We start from the raw sequence: 5,222 nt of genomic DNA on the forward strand, positions 1-5,222 counted from the left end.
TACTATATTTCTTAAAAATAGGTTTACTACTCTAACGCAATGCGCGCTTTTTTATAAGTGACAATAAGAGGGTTTGATTAGGGAGTACAACTCGGTTCTGAATACGCGAAAGCGACAGTTCCTGTTAAATTAGTTCTTTTCAAAGTAGGAAACACTGCCCATAAGTAGTCCTATTAGCAGGTACTGGGATTATTAATTAATTATGTGAAATACATTTGAGCTTGTCTTTATTAATTGAAATTTATTCAACACTTTACTTTTCATTACACACTCTAAAAACACTTATTTTGATTACCTTTGATAAACACCATAACAATAGATAACGATAGATTGACACTTGGTCTCTGTGGATTCGACAATCTTTTATATTACTCTGACGCGTTCGTATACTTGCGAAAAGCACACATCAAGTCTTTGGCGCCGTTGCCGGGGACCAATTTCGTCAAATTTCATTTCCCTGTTGTTATATCGTTTAGACTTAGGTTGTTTCCCGCCGGTCAATGCGATGAACTCGCAGCACCGGAAGTTTAAGCTTAGTATACCCTCTGGCGGAACCTGAACGTTACGCTCGTGCACGTTTATTCTTTCATAGAATTAAGAGAGCTATGGTCGAAGATCAAAACCAAAGACCCCTTAAGGATTTTGCTCAACCATCCAACAAAGAACCTAGTTCTAGTATAGTAAACCCGACCATCCCAGCTAATAATTTTGAACTTAAACCATCCCTGTTGCAACTGGTGCAACAGAGACAATTCGCAGGTCTCGCTACTGAGAACCCGAACCAACATTTAAAAATATTTCTTCAATTAGCAGACACGTTTAAAACCAATGGAGCTTCTCCTGAGGCAATACGTTTAAGATTATTCCCTTTTTCCCTTAGAGATAAAGCCTTATCATGGTTAGATTCCCTTCCACTCAATTCCATTACGACTTGGGATAACCTTAGAAGATTTTTCCTTGCTAGATACTTTCCCCCGAGTAAGACCGCTGTTCTTCGAAACCATATAACTAGATTTACCCAAAACCAAGGAGAATCGATGTTCGAAGCTTGGGAGAGATATAAAGAGTTGTTACGAGCATGCCCACATCATGGTTTGGAAAATTGGTTAATCATTCAAACCTTTTATAATGGACTTCACTATAACATCAAGATGACCATCGACGCTGCCGCAGGCGGTGCTCTGATGAACAAACCTTATCCTGAAGCTAGTGCCCTCATCGAAGATATGGCTCAAAACCATCAATCGTGGGGAGTCAAACGAGCGACAGTTGAGAAGAAGGAAGCCCAAGGAGGAGTTCATGAACTAAGCTCTATAGACATGATGCAAGCTAAAATGGACGCATTAGCCCTCAAGGTCGAGCATATATGCATAAACCCGAACACTGTAGCCGCAGTTTCGTCAGATTGTGAGATATGTGGAACCAAAGGACACCAATCTGCAGAATGCAGTATATTAAACGAAACCCACTCTGAGCAAGTGAACTACACCCAAGGGAACTGTAAGACCCCAATTTTGGGCCCTAAGATCCCTCATGGCCCATATCATTCATATCATAACCTCAAGGATCAATGCATGCCTTTGCTTTCCTCTTAGTGGGTAGATTGCCTTGTAGGTTTGTTTCTTGATCACCAGGCATACTTTGCATTTGTATATTCTTGCTTTTCATATGTTTATCATTCAAAAAGTACAAAAATATTGTCAGTCTAACTTTTTTGCTTGCAGTTGAAGCAATCATCAGCAATTAGGTCAAAATCAGTCAACAGTCAGTCAAAGCAATGGATGATGGCCATTCTTGCAGAATTTGGGCATCATGATTAATAATCAAAGGTTCATACAACTTGAGACATCATTTGAAGACAAGTTCTCAAGGAATTAGGGTTTGGAATTCATCAGAAATGCTTCAGTCGTCCAAAACCCTAGAAAAGTCAACAGACAGTCAAACTTGGTCAACAGTTGATTTAATCAAGGATTTAATGGATAGAATTGTTTTGAAGGAGTTCATTCATGCTTGTATAAGCCTCATCTATCATGTCAAACCTCATCATGGAAGAAAATCAAGTCAAATCAGAAATTGTCCAGAAATAGAAAGTGGACCTGTAATTTCAACTGCCAAAAATGGAAACTTCTTGATCTTAAACTTACATCATGATACAAGCTTCAAATGAATTTTTGCCCAACATGAAAGTTGAAGATCTTGTCTTCCCATTTTCAAAAAGTCCAAGAACATCAAAATCCCATGTGTGGTTGTCAAGATATGATCAAATCATTTTCACCAATTTTTGAACTTCAACAAGCCATATCTCTCAAACCATAAGGCCAAATTTGGTGGGGTTTTTTCCTACAAACCACATTTTTCATCCTCTTTCCAAAAATATAAATTTCATGACCTAAAACCTTACCATTCAAAATGGCATTTTTGGACCTTTTGCATTTAAATTCAAAGTTTGACCAAACTTTGACTTTTTGAGTTTTTGACTTTTTCTTGATTTGGTCAATTGGGAAATGCTTTGAACCATATTTGAAACTTGCTCCAATCCCAAATTCATGTCCATACCATCATTTCACTACCTTTTTAACCCAAATGCAAAAAACTTGAAAATTGGCATTTGGTTTCAAATAAAGGAAAACAAAGTACAGCAGTACATGTACCACTACAAATAGCACAAACATGGCCTGCTAGCAGCCTTTCCAGCCCATAAACAAGCGGCAAACACACCCTCCAATCTCCACTTGTACACATTTAGCAAAAAGGCAAAAACCACATTTTAAGTTAAGCAAGATTATCATTCTCTAAACCAACTTTAAACAGACAATATAAATGCATTTTTCTGACATTCTCACAACCCTAGACTGCAGCCTCCACGAAAAAACACATTCATTCTCTCTTCTTGCATTTTTGGCAATTGACATTTTTCTGCTCAAATCTTCAAAGGCCTCAATCCACTCTTGCTTCCCTCAAGCTCTAGTCACCTTTGTGAACCCTATTGAACCAGAAAACCTCACCTGTACCACAGTCTCAAGTTCTGTTCTTCCTCAAGCTATGACAATGGCAGAAAGAGATTTGAAGAGTTCCAGGCTGGGCTGAGCTCACCACTTCAATATCCCATCATTGTAGAGCTTAAAGGGCATCTGTATCAAGGAAGATCATCAAAAACATCACTGTAGCTCACTTTTCTTCAAAACCAAGTAAGGTTTCGACCTTCATTATTTGCCATGCCATGATATGCTTTAAATAGTTCATTTGCTGCTGATTCTAATGGATGTTAGTTTGCTTGAAATGGTGGACTATATCGTGTCAAATCTGAACTTTCATTTTCATGTGTAAATGCATTTTTCTTCGATTTGGTTTGGACATGATGAGTTAATGAAATATGATACCACATTCTTGTTGTTTGATGCCTGATGAAGCTATTGGCATGCTTGGTTTCATTTTCTGGGCATTTTGACTCATGATGATGTTGCATGAACTTGATGGATACTGTTGCATTAAAACCCTAATTCTGTCCAGATTTCCATAGGGTTAAATGTTGTTTTGTGTTGGTTGATTGTTAAATGGTGATGGTTGCTGCATGGCTCGCTTGATCATTATTACTTCTGTTGTGTTTGTTTGCGCATGACTGTTGCTTGTATGTTGAAGCTCATGTTGCTGTTGGTTAAGCCCTAGGGTTTATTGCATGAGAACCCAAAATTTATGCACATGCTTAATCATTGTGGCTTCTGTTATATTTGTTTGTTCATGACTGGTTTGATGATGATGAAACATGTTGATGAATACCTTTGCTGCTGTTAAACTACTTGCTGTGCCCAAAATCTTTTTGTCATGTTTGTGTTGTTTTGGTGTTTATGACATGAAGCACATTGAAGTTTTCTGTTTGCTTGATGCCTACATGATGATTGCATGATGTTGCTTGGTCGAATTTGGCATGATGTTGACTGCTTGAATGTTGCAAATACCATGCTGTTGTTGAAACACTAGTGACTTTCCAGCAAACTTGCCCTGTTCACATACTGCTATTGTTGCCTGTTATTATTGTTTGTATTTGCTGTTATGTTGAATTTCAACTGATTATGATTGATTTCCATGCTCTGCTGACCCGGCCTAGAAAATCTATGTTACATGTTCAATACCATATGGCTGCTGTGTTTAAACCTCAGATTTCACCAAGATTTCGCATGAACTGAGCTTGTTTTTGTTGATGGGCTTGTTTTGTTTTGAAATACCCTTGATTTGTTTGTTTTGCCTTACTACTACCATGTCGTGTTGGATGAATGAGAAACATTAATGTTCAAGGCTAGGTTGCTATATGCTATTGTTTGTTTTGCTTGATTTGTTGATGGACATTTAATGATGAATGTGTGCTTGCTGCTGTTATGAGGATGTTGATGTTCATGATACCCTGCTGCAATTTTGAAACATGTTGTTGCTTTTGTTTGTTCAATTTAATATGATGATTGATGAACATGATGCTATACCAGGCTGTTATGATAAACCCTCATGTTTTTCCAGAACTCCAATTCATGTTGTATGCTGTTATGATGAGTACATGACAATGGTGAATATTAGAAAAATCCATATGTCTGTGTTGTATGATATTGTTTGCTTGCCATTAACCATGCTGCAAATGGATGATTGAACACGATAAACACGCAACCATGCTGAACCATGCTAAACCCCTGCCATGTTAAAACCTGTATTTTTTCCAGAAAAACTAACTCATGTATGTTGGCTGCCATTTGTCTGTTGGTGTATAAGCTTGTCTTTGATGATTGTTAGCAACATGAAGATAGTGCCCTGCCATTAAACCATGCTGCCTGTACCAATACCATGTGGCTTATAGGTTGGTCGATTGTTGTGTTGGTTTTGAACATACTGAATGCCATGGCTGCATAATCCTGCTGCAGTATTGAATTGTGTTGTGGGCTGCTGTTTAAATGCTGCATGAATATACTGTAACAGTGCTATGCTACTTGCCATAATGTTTGAATGATGATTAATGATGATTGTTTGATGATGTCGAATGCATGCTGTTGAGTTCATAAGCCCTAGCCACTGCCCAGAATTTTGATGCATTGGTTGTTGCCATGTTGCAAATGTTGCATGAACTTATTACTTGCCATGTTGTTTTGTTGTTATTGATTGGTTTTTGTTTTGATTGATTGATGCATGAATATTGAATGCATATGGTTGCTTCCATCCCCTAATGCTGCATGAGATTCCCA

At 37.9% G+C, this 5,222-nt stretch overlaps 1 non-coding gene across 1 annotated transcript; it reads right to left on the reverse strand.

Annotated features, from left to right (window-relative positions):
- Positions 1-989: 989 nt before the first annotated feature.
- LOC127088704 (small nucleolar RNA R71) lies at positions 990-1,096 on the reverse strand. The gene has a single exon (XR_007790530.1). It is a non-coding gene; the product is annotated as a small nucleolar RNA R71 (small nucleolar RNA).
- Between the last annotated feature and the right edge of the window lie 4,126 nt (positions 1,097-5,222).

Source organism: Lathyrus oleraceus, chromosome 5, assembly GCF_024323335.1.
Source record: "Lathyrus oleraceus cultivar Zhongwan6 chromosome 5, CAAS_Psat_ZW6_1.0, whole genome shotgun sequence".
NCBI classification, from domain to species: domain Eukaryota; kingdom Viridiplantae; phylum Streptophyta; class Magnoliopsida; order Fabales; family Fabaceae; genus Lathyrus; species Lathyrus oleraceus.